Source organism: Microtus pennsylvanicus, chromosome 14, assembly GCF_037038515.1.
Source record: "Microtus pennsylvanicus isolate mMicPen1 chromosome 14, mMicPen1.hap1, whole genome shotgun sequence".
Lineage (NCBI taxonomy): Eukaryota > Metazoa > Chordata > Mammalia > Rodentia > Cricetidae > Microtus > Microtus pennsylvanicus.
Window position 1 is genome coordinate 8,095,647 of NC_134592.1, and position 24,077 is coordinate 8,119,723.

General features: G+C 45.9%; 1 protein-coding gene across 9 annotated transcripts in view; it reads right to left on the minus strand.

The window, feature by feature from the left end:
• The window catches only part of Ppp2r5c (protein phosphatase 2 regulatory subunit B'gamma), a 130,243-nt gene that overhangs the window by 58,144 nt on the left and 48,022 nt on the right, over nt 1-24,077 (minus strand). The window lies entirely within an intron of this gene.

The following is a 24,077-nucleotide window of genomic DNA, read 5'->3' on the forward strand; positions in this document are numbered from 1 at the left end:
GGCCACCAGGATACTCTGCCCAAATTCACAGACTGAGCAAGCATGGACGGAGCACTGAACCTGTACCAGCCTATTCACAGCCTCCCTCCAGTTGTTCGTGTCAGCTGCTGTGGCCACAGTGAGGACTACACTGCTGTCAGCAAAGAGGAAGGCAGGTTTAGGAGGAGCAGCAGACACAGCTGGAGGGCTGTTGGAACTGTGGGGTGCTTCAGCTATGCTAGATGGAGAAGTCTACCTAAGGTACCCACTGTTCAAAATGCAGGACTTAAAGCTAAGGGACAAACTGGTGAGACCACTCGGAAAACCTCAACAAGACACTGTCACGGCTGAAGATGATACCGACTGCAGGATACAGTTCCCGTGTTATCTATCCTGGTACTCAGCGGAATGTCTTCACAGAGCAAGGGACTCAGCCATCATCTTATCCCCAGGATCTACAATAGTCTCGCACACAGCTGCTGGAACAGATCAATCTGAGTGGAACAGACTAAGGTCATTTAACTGGGAGGCATCGTACTTTCAAATGCATTTACATCACAACAACACTACATGCATCAGAGTAGAGCACAAAGTCCACATGAATCCTAAGAAAGCTGAGGGCCTCAGGGGACCACCTGTTCTTGACATGTGTATCCTCCCCTGGGGTCACTGTGGTCAGGGCTCTGTGTAGAAAGATCTCAGAACTGTGGGAAGGCGGACTTGAACCACAGAGGCTTTGTAAGCAGAGGAATGCTGCAACTTGATCTGGGGACAAGATCTCCTTGGAAGAGACACTGAGTCAGGAGGCCAGAGCAGGAAGACCTACTTTAGCAAAGAGAAGGCCAAGGCACAGCCTGTGCCCCTGGCCTCAGCAAACTCCCCATGCCTTAGCTCTGTTCCTCAAGGTGTTGGCCTGGCAGGCTGTCATCTGTGGTGACAATGATCTCTTTTGTTATCACTTTTTGAGGTTCTGGGGAAACAACCTGAGGCCTTATGAAAGCTGTACCCCCAGCTCTATGGATCCAAACTTACCCTATGAAAGTATAAGCTAACATAATTTATGTACATGAAGTGACATGGCCTCTTGAAACAGGCACCGAGCAATAACTCCTCACTTGGGAGTCTCCTCCGCACAGAACCAAAGCCTGACAGTTGGCCTTTGCTTGGTGTCAGTCTCCTTTATTTGGGCTGAAGGCACAGAGGTACGCCATTGTCCTTAACCTTCTCTCTAGAGCCAGGTCTAGAGTCCCAGAAGAATAAAACCTCAAAAGGCGGGTCTGCCATCACCTCCACCGGAGCTGGGGGAAACCCACGAAGGTGAAGAAGATTCATCCTGGAGCAGAAGTGGCCACCTTGCAGAATCTATACTGACAGTCGTAGGGACTTCTTCAGACCACCTTGGAGAACCAGAAACAGACCTTGGCCAGGACTTCCTGACTGTACAGACCTCTTGCCATTTGCCCCAATTCTTCCTTTGTTTAAGCTTGATTCTCATGTCAGTACCCCTAAACACAGACACAGAGGTGACTAGATCCCTTTATTTGTTCCTCTTTCCACTGTGACCAATTGAATGTATCTCTTTGCTTTTCACCATTACTCAGTGGGACAGGTGGCCAACCCAAGATTGGTGGGACTACTGGAGCCTAAGTTTTTGCTCTAAAAACACTGTTCACAACTTTAGCACATACAGTACTCAAAACCACTAGCCAATGATAATAATGTGTTCGAGCTTTGTTTTTCTTGCCATAAAATAAGATGACAAAAATTAATTTAGAGGAGAAAGGGTTTATTTGGTTTACAATTCTAGGTTATAATCATGGTGTAGAAGTCAGAGCAAGAAATTGAGCAGCTAGCCATATCCATGTCAAGAGTAGAGAAAGAATGTGGACATGCCTATTCCAAGTCTCCTCTTTACACTTACAAAGTTCATGAAGCCCTGAATAGAGAAAGGCGCTGCCCATGGGAGCCAGGTCTCTTTCCTCAGTTAACACTGTGAAGAAGACAACCCTGTACACAGACACACTACAGGCCAGTCTGATCCAGACAGTCCCTCACTGACACTCTTCGCAGGTGACTCTAGACTGTGTCAAGCTGACAATTAAAAATAACCACCACACGATTATTTTTGGTAGTGTTGAGGACAAAACTCAGGGCTTTGTACTTACTAGGCAAACGCTCAACCCTTAGTCTCCAAGATCTAATAACTGAATTAAATCCCTCAAACTGTTAAAAAGTTGATGATTTCTCAAATTCACAATAAATCTTCTTAATCTCAAAGTGCAAGTCTCTTCTCTTTCCCACTCTAATGTATGTATTTCCCATATTAACACCCCTAAAAACATGTTACATCTTTTTCTTTATCTTTCCCTAAAAAATAGTTGGATTCGGTGTTAGCCTGACAAGTATCTGGGCTTCACTACATGCTGCCCCATGCGGGTGTCCAAATGGGCATATTTCATTTCACTTTTTAATTCAGTTTCTATCTTTTTAAAAATAATTTATTTGCATTGGCATTTTTGTCTGCATGTATGTCTGTGTAAGGGTGTCAGATCTTGGAGTATAGGCAGTTGCTAGCTGCCATGTGGGTGCTGGGAATTGAACCCGGGTGCTCTAGAAGAACAGTCAGGGCTCTTAACCACTGAGCCATCTCCCTAGCCCCTTCAGTTTCTATCTTACTTCATGTCACCTGAACTATTTCTCTAAGGACTGAAGTACCCACCTGGCACTAAGAAACAGGTAGGTGCTAGAGAATTATTTGTCCACCTGTGGCTAGATTTTGCTCGGTGGTCCCAGGGGAAACACAGTGAAGCAGCAAGCAGCCTTTGCTCTCACTAGGCCGACCCCACCCTTCCTCTAGATTGTGGAAGTGCAATTAGGGCAAAGTGCCGCCCGGCTTCACCAGAGCTTCACTACCAGAAAACACTTGGTAGTGCAGACCGCTGCAGGTTTCTACACCACCACTCTTGTCTTACATGTCTGGACAGACAGCCTGAAAGCTCCACTATGCCACTCCTCCCCAGCTCCCAGTCCCACGGCTTCCACACTGTACTCATTGTTTGTCCATATCCTCGTCACAGGAAGGGCTGCTGGTCACCTGAGTTTGAGGCTGTCCATTCTCCCCCAGCCACCCCAGCCTCGAGCCTAGGGTGAGGGCTTTCACTGCAGATGAAAATGGGGCACGCTCCTTCCTTATACTTTGCCACTACTGGTTCTAGTGCAATCATTTCCCCTAAAAGAGCAGGAGTTGAAGCAAAGTTCTAGTTCTTTCATGTTCTTCCCTCCGTTACAGGAGGAGGTGGGGAGGTCAGGTGGAGATAAGGTGTAGGCCAGGAGAAACTGGTCTCCTAGAAAACTGTAATTCAGCTAAGTCAATTTTCTAGTGAAGATTTGAAGACACACAGAGGGGACGAGCTGATTTCTAGTCTAGACCCTGCCAAGAAAGGAGCATAAGGCATGAAGTTACTGTAAGCCTCAGCAGACTGTGGACATCCAGGGCGAGATCCCTACTTTGAGGCACATGTAACAAACACACAAGAGGAACCAAGAGGTCAGAATGCTCACCATTACACAGTGGGAAAGAGGGACTCAAACACTCAGCCCAAGAGAAGACTTGGTGTCTTAAACAGGAGAAAATTAGGACAAGGCACACAAACTCCTAAGAGTAAGCACACAGATCCGACGGAGTGGGGCCGCCTGTTGATGCAGGTCCTATTCCCTACCTCAGAACCTAGGTCTAGAATGCCTGTGGGGAGCAGAGATGGATGTTGTCATTACTGCCAATTAGCAAATGCTCATCACCTACGGTAGAGCCGTGTCACTTCATCTTCCATTCATTAAATATTAAGTAACACTGCCGCACCTGGTGGCCAGGCTCAGCAACAGGCAGCTCATTTATCTAAAGAACAAGGGCAGACAATGAATATGACCGTCACAGGAAGATCCCAGAACTCACAAACAGCCAACACAGTGTAGATCATTACATGGATACTGTTTAAGGGAAAAGAGTCCGTTCTGTCAGTCTCTACTCTATTTCCTGCTTCTTTTCTCAGCATCTCAAGCACACAGCACTTCCTTCTGGACACAAACTCTGTTGCTATAGATCCCGATGGCCACTGTAGGGCTGAGAACGGGACCAATGAAGGATATAGTCACAAGGGCCTGTATGCTGGCACCATGGAGCCAAGGATTCCCAGCTGGAACACTAGTCTTAAAGGGACAGTCTGGGAATCAGGGTCACAAAACACAAGCACCAAGAAATCAAAAATGGTGCGTGCTGTCATCTTTTGGGAGCTAAAGTGGACACAAATGGCACTAGGGAACTCTGGATCTTCCTTAAGATGCCTCTCTGAGCTCACCACTGTTCTCCCTTCTAAGATACAAGTGAAGTCTTGCTATAGCTGAACGTCCCTTAAGGGTTCATGTGGCAAAGTTCAGCTCCCACAGTGAGGTATGCAGGAGATAGAGACTCAGGACACGACACTGGTTAGAGAAAGGGAGGTGATTAAAAGTAGAGAAGGTCATCAAGTGGGTACCACAAACTTGGGGTATGAGCTAAATAAACTCCTTTTCTTTATATTACCTTGCCTCAAGTATATCAATATGTAAAAGAAACCTCACTCAGAACAATCATGTCAATAATTAACTTATGGTTGGTTCCGGTGTCCAATGTCCTTGGCCATCAAAGCATGGCTGCTGAGATGCTAGCTACAGCAGCAGCAATGAAGTCAGCCAGTGAAGATTTTCATATCCCGTCTGAGCATGCTTCATCAGGCCCTTGGAACCTGTGATGGGGTACAGCAGTTGAGTGTTGAGAGTTGTGAGTGGGCCGCCTAAAGAGGATCAAAGACAAGACAGGGCCATGTGTGCTATGCTCTGCTCCTGCCAGCTTCTGCAGACATCCAGCTCTCAGCTCAGCGTCCACAAGTAAAAGGCACTTGACAACTGTGTCATGTAAACTAATGATGCCAACACGTCCCGTGTCAATGAGCCATGACTTCTCTTCCTGGCAGCTGCCAGCTAATGGGCTTTCTGACTGGTTCTTGGGGGTTCTGAGCCCATCCGCAAAGGAACCCCTGGATGAACTCACTGTACGACAGCATCTGGGGAAAGTGGCAAGAGGGAAGAGAGTGGCTGAGGCCTTGTTGGAGGAAGTAGATTTGGGGGGTACACTCCAGCATTGTCCTGGCCCCTTCCTGTATCCCATTTCTTAGTTTCCTATCTGCCATGAAATACTCTACTTCAGTGTCTTCTGTGTCTTCATGTCTTCTGGACCCAAGCTGTGCTCTCCTTAGATGGTCTTGGCCAAGAAGTCCACACTCCCGCAAGGCCAGGAATGGTCCAACATTCAGTGTCCCGGTTCTAGGTGATCACAGGAGTTGGAATCAGAGGTTCTGAGTCCCCAGTGGTGGCACCTTTCCTCACTTGGAATGTGCTCTGAACACATTCTCCAGACATGGAAGCAGAGAGTCCCATCAGGACTTCATTCAATCCCTTTCCCTGAGCTTCTCTGGACTGACCATGTTGTTTGGTTTAAGGGTTCCTTAAAGCGTACAGTAAAGTGCCCTCTGAAGAGAACAGCGGTCACTAACAGGATGGTTTCAATTCCTCCCAGGGTCCCACAGGACCAAATATACATGGTACTGCATACAGCATCAGCATTAAGAACCTCAAATGTCTCCAGCCTTTTGACAGTCCTGTGGCAGAAAGCTCAGACTTCATGTCTTTGCAATTTTAGAAGATGCAGAGGCCAGGGATGACAATGGGCCTCTGAGGCTGCCCCCCTTGTCTGCTCAGGAATGGTTGGTAACAGCCTTTATAATTACATTCAAATGCCAAACGGAAGGAGCATCATGCTGTTCCCCCCCCCCCCCCCCCCCCGAGCCTGGGCCTTGTGCAAGCTAGGCAAGAACTCTACCACTAAGCTATATGCCTCAGCCCGGTGCTCCTTCTGCGCCTTCAATTTTGAGAAAGGTTTCTATGTGGTTTGGCAGACAGATAAACTTGTTCTGGAATCACTGTGGCTTTACACAAGGCCTTTCTGCTGCTGACGGGAGTCTAAAGTCCAGACACAACACAACACCTGCTCAACTTCTCAGGCGGATGCCACACTCAAGATACATCTGTCCCGATTGTACTGTGTTTGGTCAAACAAAGTGAAGACCATTTAAAACTTTCAATTCAGTACTGAGAGCTGGAAATGAACTCCAAGACACAGTAAAGAGAGAACTGAAGACAAAATACTTTCACGCAAGTTTGACCTTTGAGGCCGTGCTTTATAAACATCATCTTGTCAGACAATCCTAACAGTCTCCTGAGAAAGACTGGACTATTAACTTGGCCGCTACAGGGAGGGGTGGAACTAACTTGAGCATACTGTGGTCTTTCCAAAGGAGCCCACAGAATCATCAAGTCACATGATCAGACCAGACATTTTCAGCAATGCAGTGACCCTGTAACACTTGCCAAACTTAAGGCAGAAATCTCAGCCCTGTCCTCTTAAAGCCTCTGTTCCAAAGCTGGCCTAGGCAAACTGAGCAAGCCTCCTCACTACAGACAGGTTGGGCAGACACACCTGGTGGGACTGACAGAGCCTGCAGTGGGCTGCAGGGGATTTATAACATCTGACTTTACATCTTGGCAGCCTGGACCACAGAACAACTCGGGGGCAATGTTGAGGCCAAGCCAAAGTCATCCTGAAAATGGTAGCTATCAGAAGTCAGTCTTTTAGTTGGAGTTCATGGTTTTAGCATGTTCTAGACCTAGGCCAAGTGCGCACATCCCTAGTCTCATTCAAGACCCACAGCTCTTTTCTGGGGGAGACACTGTTATTATAGTTATTTTTTAGAGCACCCGAGATGTTAGGTAACTTGCTCCAGGTCATACTAGCTAAGGGTCCACGCCTCTGAGAAAAGGCTCAAAGACCGGCAGGGGCCAACTGTGCTCTGCAGTCTGACCCTGCAGATCAAAATAGCGCCTAGGATGGGCGTCCATGCATTGAGACCCCTGTGAGCCTAATGGAAGAACTGGGGAGATATCCTCAGTCTTTCCAGACTGTATCCAAGGTTTCTTGTCCCTGGAGGCCCTTGCTCCAGACACTTGCCAACTCCTCCTCTAAGACTCTTACCACAACTTTGGGGCCATGCAGTTATTTGAGTTCTGCTTTGAATGGACACATTTTTGACTAAGCCCTGTCCTAAGCAAGAGTAACCCAAGAAACTATCGATTTAATGTGTTAATTATATATTTTCACATTTGTTAGTATATAATTACTAAAACAAAATAGTGTTCAACTTGGTATCCCTTTAAAATCTTCTCTGGTGCTGCCAACAGTGGTGTGTGCTGACCATACCTGGAGGCACTGGCCGTCCCACAGTGCTGAGGAAGGGCCAAACAAGCCATCCTCTCTTTGCCTTCTTCAAAGATTTTAACAGCAACTACACAGCAGGTGTGCAGTTCCGGTTCCTAGCTGTTCCCTGACCGAGGAGGACTTTAACCTCCATGGCTATGTTTTTTCCACCTAGCCTCTGCTGACCCTTGCCAGCTGTGGCAGTTTGAATGTCCGACACAGGCTCCTATACTTGCACGCTCAGCACGTTTAGTCCCTAGCTGACAAACTGTTTAGAAGGGTAAGGAGGCATGTCCTTGTTGGATGAGCTGTGTCACTTGGGAGTGGGCTTGGAGGTTTCGAAAGCTCATAGTAGGGTCATTCTCACTCTGCGTGTGGACCAGGAAGGAATAAAGCTCTCAAATACCACTCCAGCACCAGCATGTCTGCCTGTGTGCTGCCATACTCCCCACCACAATGAACTAACATTCTAAAACTTATAAGCACACTACCAGCTAAATGCTTTCCTTCATAAAAATTGTTGTGGTGGTCACAGTGTCTCTTCACTGCAACAGAACACTAACTAAGACACTAGCTTTGGTTATAAGATGAAAGACTGGGATTCCCCGGGCACCACTGGGTCTACAGTTATGCCTTCAAATCTACATCGTATGATTGCTGCTTAAAGAATGTTTCTGAATAGAGGTCAACAACGGGCAAATCCTTTCACTTATTTAAGGACTACCCTACAGGACTGTGTCCTCTCTCACAACAACGGGCAAATCCTTTCACTTATTTAAGGACTACCCTACAGGACTGCGTCCTCTCTTACAATGTGCTCACTGGCCCATTCCCATCAGTTGCATTCCCCACCTCCAATAGCATCAAAAACCAAAAACCTCCATCCAAAAGTTGAATCAGTTCTATATACTGGTTTCTAGTTTCTTTCTATACTTTAATACCCTGTTGCAGAGACCAGCATGGTGGTGCATGCCTGTAATCCCAGTACTTGGGAGTGAGAGGCAGGAGGCCAAGGTCATCTTTGACAACATCTTTTAGACCAGCCCAGACTACCTGAGACTCTGTCACCCATCAACAGATCTGTGCAGATGTTCTGGTGGCTTATGTCACATCAAATTCTTCTATAAAAGTAGTGAAAAAGTAATAAAATGCCCCATGTCCTAATAAATATTAGCTTTTTTTTAATACATCAAAGCATTAATATCAATGTATCATACATACTAACTAGCTTGTCCACAAAGAGCATTCCACTAACGGTAAAAGAAATAAAACTAACAAAATAAAGAAAACAAAAGTAATATACACCTTCCCCAAAGGAACTGCTCCCTTGGGTTGTGGACATCCCTGAGCAAGTTCCCTCATGCCACATGGCGCCAGTGCTATTAGCTGTTCACTTAAAACTTTCAATACGTACAAACGTGTTCAGAGTGGCTGAGTAGTGGTGATGCATGTCTTTAATCCCAGCACTTGTGGGATAGGCAGGCAGATCTATGAGTCTGAGGCCAGCCTGGTCTATAGAGCAAGTTCCAGGATGGCCAGGGATACACAGAGTAACCCTGTCTGAAAAAACCAACAAACCAAAACAAATGTGCTCCGAAATGCCTGACAAATGTACACATTTACAATAAGGTCCCATCACAGCCATGTACCCAACTCCCATGTTACCCCATACACACACACACACACACACACACACACACACACACACACACACACACACGTCTCTCCAGGCCTCCTACCATACGCAGCTGCAGAAAGGCTGGCCACCCTACAAGGCCACCCTGAGGGCAATACTTTTCACCTGATAACTGGACAGGTGCTACGGCAGCAGGAAGAAGTGACAAAGTGTAAATATGAAGGCTCTACCCAACTATCAGACAATGTTACAGTAACACAGACGTGTTGGAAGTTTACACCCCTCTTCTCATTTTCAGTGCTGGTAACTAGACTTAATGGCTGCCTCTAGCATTGACAGTCACCTCAGCTGAGTCACAAGAGAAAGTTCAATGAGATTCAGTTGTACAGTGCGACAGTGTGTAAAAAGCCCTTCTGAGATGAGGTGAAGAGCTGCTGTGAGTCCTCGCTGATAGTTAAACTACAGGTCTCCCAAAGCAGAGCCTGTGTCCAACTCTGAGGTTCTGGTGATGATGAAGCTCCCAATACACACAATGTCTATGTATGTATGTGCGCAGAGTGCTCCAGGATGCTCACCAACACACACACTGTCTACATGAATGTGGAGAAGGCTCCTCAGAACCACAACATTACAATAAACACCTACCACACCTTCCAACCTCTATGTAAACCATTTGGATCTAGCATTCCACCTCATAATGATTGAAGTTCAGGGTAAAATGTTTGGTCCTGTTCAGTTGCATGGGAACCTGATCATCCAAGAAGCAGGTCATATCATTCTGGCTATATACCAATGAATATTTTTGATTTTTGAGACAGGGTTTCTTTGTGTAGAGAAAGGCTCTGAACTCAGAGTTCTGCCTGCCTCTGCCTCCCAAGTGGTGGGATTAAAAGCATGTGCCACCATGCCCAGCTACCAATGAATAATTTTTAAAAGAATGTAACATTCACACAGCACAGAATATAGAACTTTAACTCTCACAGAGCAGTGACATTTAGATTCAGAAGTTTTTTGTTTTGTTCTGTTTTGAGACAGGGTTTCTCTGTAACTTCGGAGCCTGTCCTGGAACTAGCTCTTATAGGCCAGGCTGACCTTGAACTCATTAGAATCTGCTCCCGAGTGCTGGGATTAAAGGCCTGCACCGCTGCCACCCTCCGCCCGACTGAGCAGTACAGTCACCCCACCTCATTTAAGAACTTCATTACTGAGAACACCTGTACTGAGCAAGTCAGCATCTTCCATTCCTTCCTCCGTCAGCCACTGGCAACCCCAAATGCCTCAGTTTCTTCTGAATTGCTTATTCGGATAGTTTATATAAAACATGGATTCTGAAATCGCAGAAATAATTTGAAGTATCATGTGGCAACTCTGAATGTAATGTTTTTGGGTCTGTGGGCTGGAGTTGGAATTTTACAGGCTTACGATTTAAGAAAAAATAGCCCACTTTAATATTCAAAAGGACAATCTCAAAATTAAGGACAGTCCTTTATACTGGAAACCCGAATGCAGTGTTCTTCCTCTAGACAGCACAAGTTCTGCCATGAGCTGCGCGGGGGTTGGGGCATGAATGAGTCTGGTTCCCAATCTCCCATGGAATGGATTTCATCTTGATGGAAAAGGCTGATGGGAACCAAATCTATGTCAAGATCAACAGAAAAGGACGGCAGGCTTGAAGAGGACACAGGACTTGCAAGTCAGGTTACATCACGACCCCGCATAGATAGGGCATGTAAGCTTTGTGGCTGGCCTCTGGTCTAGAGAGGTGAGAAGCAAGACAATCTTCACAACTGAGGACAATGGTTCCTCCCCGAAGCTCACTTGGGAGGATGTGAAGCCACATTCTACTTGCTTCCTAGATGATCAGTTTCCCATGCAGCCTACAGTCAAAGTTTTATCCTGAACTGTATGTAACCCAAAGAGGTTTTCAAGATAAATCCTTTAGGTTTCAGAAGCAGAAACATCTATGAGGTGGGCTTTCCCCTCAGACTTGGAGGTGCTTCTAGTGAGTGTGGGTGACCCTGTCTTCACCATGAACTCCACAGAACAGAGAGACAGGGTATGCTTACAAAACATCTGAGAAAGAATACCAGAACTTCAGGAGTCACATGTCCTGGGTTTAGAGCTGTGCAGCAGAGCCAAAGCAGCCAAGACAGCCAGTGCGACTGAGCACCAGCACAATGGAACCCAGAAACAGTCTTCCCATTTATGGTCTTATTTTCAGTGGGGCGGGATACAGTTATCTACATGGTATTCATATGCAAAAGAGTGAAAGCCACCCTTCACCTACACCGTAAATAGGAACCAACTCAACACTGACCAAAAAGGCCTAAATTCAAGTTGTATAATGACACAGCTCTTAGAGGAAATAGCAGTAAACCTTAAGGTTCTCTATGGCCTTAGACGTGACTCAGAGCACAGGTGACAAATGGAAACAGTCTGTGTAGGTTAGAACCTCTCTACTGAAAAACAGTGAAGACACCCTCAGAACTGGAAAACACCTCGCAAAGCCTCTGTCAGCAAGGGCTGTGCAGAGTCACACAGCCACCGGCCACACCCTTCGGGCCATTCACTCTCACCAGTCAGGCCCCTCCCCTCTTTGTTCTAGTTTCCCATTTATCAGTCCTGCCCTGCTGAGACCTCCCTTCTTCAGTACCAGGAAGACCAGAGCCACAAGGGTCAACTTCCGCCTTTAGATCCCTCCCAGCTCAGAAAGCGCAGGTGCCAGCCTCTTGAGGAGTCTGTGAAGGTTGAACTTTTTCAGCAGAGCTGCTTTTGACCACCTCACCATTCACTTTGAAAAAAAGAAAAAAAGAACAGGCCTACCAAGTGCACGCAGCAAGACAGACAGTTCATTCAATTAAATGAACACAGAAATGAAAGGTCAGCTAATCCAGAGGGGCAGAGCATGAGCCAAGTCTCGCCAGGGGCTGACCCGAATGCTCCACCAGCGCTGTTGTCTTGGCAAAGGAGCACATGCTAGCCAGGCAGAGCAAAAACTGAGAGGGCCTGCCTGCCAGAAGGACTAGGAAAGCCAGCTTCTGGTCAGTTCAAATCCAAAGCCAGGATGGTAGTGCTTTAATACTGCATTCTACTCAGCTACGCGGGTAAAACCACTGAATTCACCTCAGAGACCACAAGGACAGCAATGCCTGGTGAGTCAATCATCAACCCACACCCTCGTTCTTAATGCTCTCTTTCCATCTTTTGACTATTCACATGCTTCAGGCACACATGCGGCAATGCTCGTGCATGCCTCCCTCATCTACTCTTCTCTTGTAGGTATCACTTTCAGTTTCTTCTGAGTATATGTTTCATCACAGTCACAGAAAATGCATTGGTAGCCTGGCCTTCCCTTGACAGAGGACACAGTGGCACTGGACATCACTGCTCTGGATCCTGCCTCCCCCGGCAGCCTAAGGGATGCTGCTTTGCTACTTACTCACTACAAACCCCTTCCCGGTCTGAACACCTCTCACACCATCTCCCTTTGCTTTGGTAGCACCAATTAGCTTTGTCTCTTCCCTCAGTGCCTCTGGAAGGTACAGGCACATACTTGCAGCACCTGTAACATGACTAAGTCTAGCACCGAGAAGACAGATGGTCAAACACCATGTCAGTGATTTCTAAACACTTCCCTAATAAAAGACATCACACTTTACGTGGGCACAGGCAGGAAGTCAAGACTCAGGTCTGCTGTCCTTTCATTCCATCTGGAGTGAGCTCAGCTACCTAGTTTCTGTCTGAAGTTCAAACTCACTTGGTACAGCACGCAGAGTATGAGAGTGGGGAAGGGGAAGGAAGGAGATAGGCAGGAACACAAGTCATGACGCTTCTACAGCCATGCCAACTTCTCTTCACGGCACATATCAAGAAATGTTTGTGTCTATGACCATTTCTCCTTCAACAAATTCAAACTTGTAAACTAAGATAGAGCTTTCAGGGGCAGATGTCTCTACTCTACAATACCTTGCGCTACTTAGCCACCAATACAAGGAAGAGTTACCACAGTGCCAGACTCTCAGAATGACATTAAGCATTTTTTACGAGGAATAACGTCACGTTTACTCTGAACTACTCCTGCCAACTGTGCTTTAACAATCCAGCTAGACAGTGGATCTCTCAGGATAGCTGAGATCCGTAACTCAAGAGGAGGCAGGTCACCATGAACACCAGCTCCATGAAGACAGGCTACAGTCAAGTACTGGATACAGCTACACAACCCAAAGCTGTGGTGAGTTAATTTCACCCATAACCACAGTCCCCTGGGAAAAGCCTTACCTTCATGCCCCAGGATCTGCATCTTGTGTTTTTCTAGATGACACCATCAGATTGACTAGCCTGTTTCGATATCCTGCACTCTACATCACTGTAAACACATCAGACAGAGCTCTGTAGAGATCTCTGTGATAAAGGAACCTGCAAGAGCAGCTTCCCATGCTCACCCAGAGTATGCGAGCCCAGAACTATGAGTCAGAAAGCCCAAGGCCTCTGTCACCCACAGCTCCAAGACCTCAGGCAAGTTGGCAAACTCTCTGCTCTGAATTCCACAACTGTAAAAATGGGGCTAATAACACCTGTTTACTACCTCACAGGAAAGAGGGCGACTGCTAATGAACACTTGCAAGGAGCTTTGAAGATGAAAAAGGTTCCTGGGTGCTAATGATGGCAGTGAGGGTCACTCTACTCTCACTGGGAGACACAGACAGCACACTGGCTTCTCCCAGGAAGTGGCTCTTCTAAACCTTTTGCTTAAACAATATGAAGAACCCTGGAGGAGGTGAAAGATAGTGGGCACACCAGATAGTAGGAAGAAGCCCAGCGCTGATGGCTCTGCTGAGCGGCTGATGGGTAAATATTTACCCAGGCAGCCTGACTAGTTACTATGGATGCCACAGTTAAGACTATTAACTTGGCTGATAAGTCTCTGCTTCCTGCCAAAGAATTTTTTACTGAACGTGCTTTTTAAAGCCCCCCCCCTTAACATTTAAATGTGAAGTGCAAATGTCAGAAATTACTTTGCTGCTCCAAGTTCAGCCCATCATCCTCACATAGGCTTTCTTCTCTAAAAAGGTGAAAAATCAAAGCCCGTGCCCACGTGCTGCACTAATGAAGCAGTAAGGCTGCTATGTTCCGACCTACTAAGACCCATGTGCACACACACATACCCCATCAGTTGTTTATCCAACCTAGTAAGGCAGCACAGTCCATGTTCACTTAGTTGAATAGCGATAAATCCAGCTCACACAAAAATGAAATACAAAATTTCATAATTAATATTTTAAAGCTCACACTTAAATATATGTAAAACTTAAAAGTGAAAAAAAAAAGCAGAATTCCTACTAGTACTATGCTATATAAGTAAGTCACACTCTGCCCCAGAAGTTTACCTGCCTCAGGAAACCTCAGTTTCAATATGTGATGGTCTCAGCTGCACCCAGAAAATAAATCAGAAGGCCGGGCGGTTGTGGCGCATGCCTTTAATCCCAGCACTCGGGAGGCAGAGGCAGGCGGATCTCTGTGAGTTCGAGACCAGCCTGGTCTATAAGAGCTAGTTCCAGGACAGGTTCCAAAACCACAGAGAAACCCTGTCTTGAAAAACCAAAAAAAAAAAAAAAGAAAGAAAGAAAGAAAATAAGTCAGAAAAATTAAAGTTGGAGTTGAGCCCTTAGGAGGCTGAGGCTAGCTAGCTAGTCTCAAATTCGAGGCTAACCTTAGAGAATGGATTTTTTTCTTTAGAGTAAGTAAGGAGGAAAGGCAACAACAACCACAAAAAGAATAGCTGAATAGCTGGGCTGGGTGGTGGTAGCGCATATCTAAAGATTAAAATCCCAGCACTCGGGAGGCAGAGGCGGGCGGTTCTCTGTGAGTCCGAGGTCAGCCTGGTCTACAGAGCTAGTTCCAGGACAGGCTCCAATAGCTACTGAAAAATCCTGTCTTGAAAGAACAAAAAACAAACAAACAGAATATAAATTTAGCTTTTGTTGTTGTTGTTTTTTTGTTTTCCTGCAGCACTAGGGACTGAACCCAAGACCTCATCATATATGTTAAGCAAGCAAAGCACCCCAATATTGAGTTCTATATCCTCAGCCCCAATTTTGCCTACACATTTTACTGTTGTTTCTGAGTTATAAAAATGGTGTGTGTGCACGCGTGGTGCACAGACGTTGTGTGGTGGGGAGGAAGACAGGAGGGCAGTGGGTGTCTCACTCCATCACTCTCTAGCTTCCTCCTTTCAGACAGGGTCTTTCACTGGCCCTGAAACTGGGCTTGCAACAAGGCAGCTCCAGGGATTCCCTTCTCTCCCTGTCTCCACCCCCACAGCGCTAGGGTTACAGCCACAGGCCCACGGACACACCCAGCTTCTTCCATGAGAGCTAGATCTGAATTTAAATCTTGTGCTGCTGAATTGTAAGTGCTCCTATCTACTCAGCCATTTCTCTAGCTTCCCAAACTCTTCTCTTAGAACAGTGCCATGTGTGACTGACTGTGAAGGAAGGCTGAGCCAGATGTAGTGGTACAGGATTATAATTCTGGCACTCTAGGGGCTGAAGCTGAAGGGGGATGCACTTGAGGGCTGCTGGAACTAATTATCGAGGGGCTCTTTCAAGAATACCCCAAACAAAAATGTATCTGAATGTATCAGAAAGCCTACTCTTGGGATGGCTGCTGGCACTGTCTCCTGGCAGGCCCCTCCAGCACGACAAAAGAGAACTCTGTGCGGTCTCACCCAGCTTCTCATCTTCAAGGATGTTACTCTGCAATTTCAAAATCCCCTTCTTTCAGTGCCTATGAAAATAAGGGATCTGATGGAATGCATCTCTAAACAGAACATGCTTGCAGGCTCAGGAAGATACCAAGACTCAACCCAGACCTTCATCCTAGATCTGACAGCTGATGCCTGGAAGGGTGGAGTCACTTAGTGAGTGTGGCCTAACATTTTAAAATTAAAGTAAAATGTCCTTTAAAAGATCAGAGATGGTCTCTTAGTAATATATTTTATATATAATGTAACTATATATAAAAATATAAATGTTACTATATATAAAATACATTGCTATTCTATTATAGTAACATATATATAATAGTAAAATGAGCATTAGCTCAGGTCTGAAGAATGAAGAAATAGAAGCTCACATCTCCAGTCTGTGATGAGGGAGACCAGAAAGGGGTTGTTCTGCCCCATCTCTCCTGACACATGTAAAATGACTGCAGAGTATGAGTGTGGCTGTCCCCAGGCAGGTGGCAGATGCCACTATACTTGCCTCCTCCTTTCAAAGGCTTACCTAGTCCCAAAGTTTTAAACCAAATTTACAGAAAGACATGGGAGACCGAACCAAGAGTTTATGCTCTGTAAGCATCAACAGTACAAGATGGGATTATAAAATGTGACAACAGCTCACAGCTCTGCCTAGCTGTTAAAAACTTGCAAAGTTTTGGTTCCTAGAATTCCTTTTATCTTACTTTTCCCCCTTCATAACTGAAGAAATAAAAATGACTAGAAACTTTCTGTAAATGAATGCATTTATATTATTGTGTGGCTAAGTAAACATATACACAGAAAAAGGTCTGTAAGTGCACACAGCAAATTGCAGATGGCAGGCACTTTGCAATGTAGGTGTACACTATGGAGAAGGTAAGGGTGAGTTAGATCAGGAAGAATTCTGGTTTTAGTTCTAAAAAAGATGCAAAGGTGGCTGTGTTCATATACAGATTGAATGAAAAGGATTTCAAAAACAGATTTCTTAAGAGACAAAAGGAAACCAAGGCGTGTAGAGTCAGTGAGCCCTGAACACTCACCCTGCATGGCCAGAGAGCCCTTTCCACAATTACAGGGTTAAATGCTTAGTTCACCACTGTGTTGTTTGGTGGGACACAGACACTGGGAAACACTCCCAGTCCGGGCTAGAGACTCCCTGGAGTTCGGCTTTCTGGTTTGTGTGGTGTCAGGACCCACGTCCCTACTTATGGTGTCAGATTCTAGATGAAGACCCAGAAGAGCTGGGATTAGGTGCACTACTATATCCAGAAGCACAGGCCACATAGGAGACATTTTTAAAATGTCACTCTCTTCTTAAGTTATTAGTAGGTCTATTTTATTATGTTAGGCCACACCTTTACTAAAATAAATTTATTTTTTAAAATTAGGGAAAATGACACTTCTATATTTTTTGAATAGGTCTTTGATAGCAGACTTAACAGAAAGCAGGTAGATTTGCATGGCTGCTTCTGTATTCAACTTCCTGCGGTAAGTTGTTTTGGTTGAGGGGTATGGGAAACTCTCTCTCCCTCCCTCTCCCTCTCTCAGGCCAACAGGAACATACTTAGTTGGAAAAGGGGGGCTACTTCAACAGCTTGAGCATTTTTAATGGACTCTGATCCTACACCAAAATTCAAGAAGTAAGAGCTGCTGCTGTATTTTACTTTTATTGTTGATTTTTTTGAAACTGCCTTCCTCTGTAGCCCAAGCAAGCCTAAAGCTCACAGTGATCCTCTTGCCTCAGTCTCCCATATGCTGGGCTTACATACGCATGATCCACTATACTTGGCCAACAAGTGCTGCTCCTTTCTTAAATACTGGCTGCAGTGTGGAATCTGAGGCCAAACTGATGAATTGTTTGATTACATGAAGTTTCACTGTGTGCAGTCAATGGCTATGTTGCCAGCATATGTCTTGTGATGTTGTCATTTGTTGGTCCCTAGGAGCATACTGGTGCACTGAGTTATACTGACCCACTGTCAGTGAACAATGCCACCAATATCAGTAGGACAGTCTTCACTGGGGAGCTGTCATACTTACAATGGCAGATACAAATTTTTCAAAATCCATACTTGGTTTAAAAGCTGGAATTTTACCAGAAACAAACAAACAAAAGTGTCATGATTGTTTGCTTTGAACTGATAAGCTCAGTCCTTGGATATCTGAGAAAATGTGCCAAATGTTGTGTCATAAACACAGTGCAACTTTTGTTATTTCAAGTAAAAATGATGGATCCAGGAATGCGGCTAGAGCATTAAGCTTGCAACTCACTTCACCAAGATGGGGTGTTTCCTCAGGACGGCCAAGGAACTCCAGCATGCCTTTGTGTGACCTTTGCAGTTCATCACACAGACTTGAGAAAGTACGCGTCAAGAGTGGGGTTTTCTAAAACTAATAGTTTCATCTTCATCAAGGATGCTCTTAGATTTGACAGGCATGTGTATGACAAAGTGCACGGTGACTACTAGCTGAACATTGCTGTCTTGTTCTATGAAAGTAACTGTTTACCCAACATTGCTTCACCACCAGGGCAATGTCCACACACTGATTTTCCTGTGAAGACAGCATTTCAACTATCTGCAAGGGGCACTTGCAGACCCCTTGAAGGTAGTTCTCCAATGCTGGGGTCCTTGATGTGTGTGGTTTTCTGTAGACTGCAGGTTGTTACAGCTACTGGGTTCCGAGTATGTGGCTCTCAAGTGTGTTTGGCTTACACCTTCTCCCACCTCTTCTCTGAGGCCTCCCAAGACTGAAGGGCCAGCAACTTCAGTGTTATGACTGTTCCCTAGAATGGTACATTACTGTTCTCAGGATTTTATAAATTGAAACACTATAATTTAGAAATATTGTTTCCGAGTAACATAGCCAACAGACAAAAAAATTTATCATATGATAAAAGCTGTTGTGTGCAAACAGAGATGGTAAAACCCCAATCAAATGTTAACATACCAAATTCCTTTTTTTTTTTTTTTTTTTGATTTTTTTTGAGACAGGATTTCTCTGTGTAGCTTTAGAGCCTATTCTGGAACTCGCTTTTGTAGACCAGGCTGGCCTTGAACTCACAGAGATCTGCTTGCCTCTGCTGGGATTAAAGGTGTGCACCACCACTGCCTGGCAACATCAAATTCTACTAAATATCACAATACTAAAAATTAAAACAGTAAGATTTAGGCTTACAAGTGAGATCTCACTTAGTTCAAATACTACCTAATTTAACAGGCAAAAGATGAAAATAATCTGGAGGACAAACAGAATGTAAACTTCCTAATTACCCAAGCAGCACCAGCTAGGTCCAGCAGCACAGACACGTGGGAGGCTGAAAAAGGAGGGTTTAAGCCCAGGAGTTTGAGACTAGCCTGGACAACAACCCCATCTCAAGTAAAGGAAAAACAATAACAACATCAATATAAAAAAGAAACCCAACCCCAGAGCTCTAATGAGACTCCCGGAAGCCATAGCTAAACAGACAGCAACATTTACATTCAAAACCCAAATGGGAGACCGCACTGTCTGGGGTGGTCACAATCAGCATCATTAATTAACTCCTAAACCGACTGTTAACGCTAACGCTCTACTTGAAAACAGTTAAAAAGGTAAGTGTGCGTTCTTAGTTTGGGTTTGAGAGCACAGAACTAAGGAGGCTGGATCAGGGATTAATGTGTACTTGACACAGGCCATGGAGGTGGCACCTGGGATCACGCAGCAGATAATTTTGTACACCCGCACAGGGTACTGAAGATGCTGCTTTAGGGTGCACACGGCAAGAGATGAAAAGGCTTGAGAAGTGAGAGGCAGACCTCAACTGAGCTTCAAGAAGAGCAAACACACAGGTGCCCCAGCTGTAGCTGTGGTTAACTGCTGGGTTCCAGCAAGTAACGCAGGTGTCCCACAAAAGGGGTCACCATGGCTACCGCTGACACGTGGAGAGTCTTACAACAGTCCAGGCACCAGTTAGGGCAATTGAGATACAGTTACATGTTTATCCCTCACAGACACTGGAGAGGTGAATCAGATTATTATTCCTATTTCGAGGCACAGAAGGGGTCGCATGTGTCTAGCATAACCAGTGTTTTGGTGGCCCCAACCCCACCTTTATCCTTACCCTGAAGCTCAAAGGGAACCTTGGCCAATAAGAATGCTGTCAGTATCAAACCAAGTATACACCCCAAAATACCACACAGGGAGCAGTGCGGCCACTGTTGAGTCAGCAACCAAGGAGTAAAACAGCTAACAGACCAGACGGCTGCTGGCCACTTTGGGAGAGATTTCCTCAGACATGGCCTAAAGCACAGCTTTTCTAAGGTACTTCTTTCAAACATTATAGAAAGAGTGAAAGGATCCTGGGCGTTTCTGTCCCTAGACCCCACTTTGTATCAGCATGCCACCTGAGACTTACTGTTACCCTGACTCTCTGGGTAAGCTGCAGAGATCCTGACAGGGGAGTCTGCACTCCACCCACGGCAGTAATTTATAACATCCTACCTTTACTGTACTCAGAGGACTGAGGAGAGCCCACAGCACCAGGTTCTCCAACTGCCCCAAACCACAGCTACAGGCTTCACCTACAGGCATCTGTCACAATATAGCCTCAGGCTGGCCTTCAACTCAATAAGCATCCTACACTAGTCTTGAATTTTTGATCTTTTAACATCAGTACATCCACCGCCAGAAGGACAAGTGAACACCGCTCCACAGCTTGGTTTTGTAGTTATCTTAGTAACATTTTAAAAAAAAAAATATATGTATATGTATGTCAGAGGTCAGAGGGCAATTTTCAGGACTCAGTTCCCTCCTTCCACCATGTAGGTCCCTGAAATAGAACTCAGATCAACAGGCTTGGAGTCCTTCCTGCTGAGCCACCAGACCCTCGGTTTGTATTTTTCCAAACAGAAGCTGATCTAGATTTACTCGTAGCATTTCACCATTACACTTTAGCCTGCATTCTTACACCAGGAGTTTTTGGCTTATGAATAATTCGAGGCCCTAAAATAAAACCAGGCCTCTATGTGCTCGTGGAGTGCTGTGTCCTTGCTTGCTTTGGGTAGTGTCTGTTAAAGATTAAAAAGGCTTTAAAAATTTTTAAAAATTACATTAAAAATTCTTAGTGTGTAGTGTGTGTGTGTGTGCACACGTGCGGGATGTTCCCCTCACCTTACAATGCTGTGACAGGAGCTGTGCTGAGCTCTAACTCTTAGACTCTCTGCATTTCTGTGGTCCTGCAGAAGGTATTCCCTTCTCTCCAGGAAAAAAAATGGAAATCATGATGTCTTCCAGTGGAAGGATTCGAAAGGAAAAGTGGACAGATGGACGTGGCCGTGGCTGTGGCACTAACAAGCACAGTCAGTGCAAATTCTGCCTCTGAAGCAGTAGCCACAGACCAGGCCTCCAGGCTGGGTGACACTGAGGATGAGACACATCAGGGGACCTGAGTGACACAGTACTGTAGGGCAAACACACAGTAAAGCCTGCGTGGGGTGAGGAAGCAGAAGCTGGTGTACTTTGGCTGCGCCTCTGGCTTGCCACTGGCTCACCCCTCTCTCCCAGGACACTTACCCAGGTTCTCTGGAGCCACGGCTGTCCTTAAGCTCACTATGTGCCCTGGACTTCTGATATCCCTGTTTCTACCTCAGGAGTGCTGTTCACCATACTCGACTTCCTGAGGTGCTGGGGACTGAACCCTGACCTTCACAGACTATAGGCAACCACTCAACCAACCACCGAGCAACACTCCCAGTTTCTTCTCTCACACTTTTACGTGACTAACATATCTCAGTGAAGGAATTCAGGAATCCCACAGTAGGCCTCCTCTCCAAAGGCAGAAGCAATCTCTGGAAAGGTGTGCAGCCTTCACAGACAACCTCCCCCAGGAGGTCGCCCTCCACACCAATAGTGACACAGCAGACAATTTGACACGCAGCGCAGGGAGGGTGCACAGGTGCACTCCTGCACCCTGCCCAGAGCCGAGTCACTCCGAGGGTGGGTGACAGACAGCAACCCAAACACTGTTCAGAGAAGGAATCCTCACTCTTTCAAGAGTCTTATTCCGGCAGTTTCCCTGAGGTAACTCAGCTAGGTGTGGTGATGCATGTCTTTAATCCTAACACTTGGAAGACAGAGGCAGGTGGATCTCTGCGAGTTCAAGACCAGCCTGGTCTACCAAGAGAGCTAAGGTTACACAGAAAAACCCGGTCATGAAAACAGCCCCTTCCCCTCAAAAAAAGTGTGTAATAGTGGACCCCATTCTCAGCCCACCAGCACTCGCTCACATGATGCATGCCCTGAGCGTGTCCTGAATTAGTCGCCTCCCCATGTGGCACAGTCGCCCTCACTCAGCACATCAGCACATTGTCATGCTAGGAAATGGAGGGTGAGGGCCGACTTCTCCACCTGCTTCCTGCGGGGTTTCTTCCCCAGTTCTTAGAGACAAAGTAAACATCAACCAACCCGTGAGCCAGCAAGACCTTGTGAGAGAGCAGCATTCCCAGGAGAAAGAGCTGCACACTCTCCAGCCCCCGCCAGGCACCCACCGCCACTGCCACCCAGGGTTCACTGGAGACTACTCAGCACAAGGTGACAGGGTGGGGCAGCAAAGGTTCTGGTCTGCCTGCCCCGCTTCCTTCTCTGGTCACTGACATCTTCCTGGCTGAGCTGTCCCTGCCTGGAACCTGGCCCTGAGGTGGGTGAGCTGAGCTCCAGGGCCAGCCATGGAGGGCAGGAGAGGCAAGACTGCAGACTTCAGGAATCATGTCCTACTAGTCTTCACAGGCAACTCAGACATGCTACAGTAGTCTAGAACAGATCAGCAGCTTGGGATCCATGAGCAAATCCAGCCTGCTATCTGCTTGTGTAAATAAAGATTTGTTGGACAACAGACAACTTTCTTCTGTGGCTGCTTTTGCTCAGGGTCAAAAATATTTACAGTCTGGACTTTACTTGAGAAAGTGCCAATTCCAGACTAGACCTTTGCTGTTCCATTCGACAACCCCTGGCTGACACTTATCTAAAAGAATTTGATTTATCAGCTGTACATTTTAAGTGCTTGATGGTCACATGTGGCCACAGGCTAGTATAGTGGACGTCAATAGAGTGCATTCCCAGCACAGCAGGCTATTCTCTTCGACAGTGCTGCAAGCGCAGAATCTAAGTCATCAAGCTAAATTTACAGCCATGTCCTCTTCCCTTAGAGGCAGCTAGGGCTGTGCCAGGTTAAACTACATCCCTTTCACACTTGAATTTTCAGGAATGGCAAATCTGACACATTAACCACTACCAGTATCAGTAGCTGCCAAACTACCTGAGACGGCAATCGGGTAAGCAGCAGTGTTCCTTGTTTACTTGACTGCCCCCACGCCAGTGCATCTGCATGTTCCAAGTTAGGATCAGCCTGGTACATGGTATTTACAATCATGAGGCATGTAAAATGAATAAGAAATGAACACTGGGTGTACAACTGTCATGCGAAAAAGGGCCACTGAATTGAACAGACAACAAGAGCACTGCAGAGCAAACTGTAACCCCCTTGCAAGATAGTCTATTACAGCTACCATTGATTCGTGAAAGTATTTTTAAAGATTGCAAACAAAACAGCTTCCTGGATTTGGACTCTAGTTCTACTATCTAAGGGCTATGCGATCTTTGGCAAATTGTATTCCCTTTCAGGTGAAAGACCCCTCTAACTCAAAGGGCCTGTCCTTCCTTCCCAGTACCTCAAGTCCCTGTGCTCCCCACAGCTGCCTGCCCAGGAGGCATTTCTTTCTGTCCTTTCTCCACCCCTCTCTGGCAGGGCTCCTGGGGAAGGGGTGCATACTAGTCATTTTAAATGATCTTCAGCACTGGGCTCATAGTAGTGCTTACAGCAAGTTTAAGACAAGTTAAGGTGTTTGCTTTAAGAAGTTTTTTTTTTTTATGAGGAAATCAAGCGTTCTTTGAGATTTAAAATTAGAAGCTAGCCCACCTGTTTGCATTACAAGCATGTTTTAGATTGCTACAGGTTACCTTTTCTTAAACCTTCAAGTCCCCTGAGTGCTTCACTACCTTCCTCAACAATTAGATATTAAACCAAGAGGGGACAACTCCAAGACAGGCACAGTAAAGCCTGGAACTAACAACAGGGCCCTCACAAATTAAAGGTTCTATTTATAAAATATAAAACCAAATGATGCTATTTTAGAACAAATTCATAATCCAAAGAAGAACTAGAGTATCAGTGCCTAACAAAAACTAGAAGCCTCACCAACCAAATTTGTTGGGGTTGGAGAGATGATGATTCAGTTTTCCCAGCACCTGTATGGTGGTTCATAACCATCCATAACTCTAGTTCTAGAGAATCTGACCGCTGGGGGTACCAGGCATGCATGGTG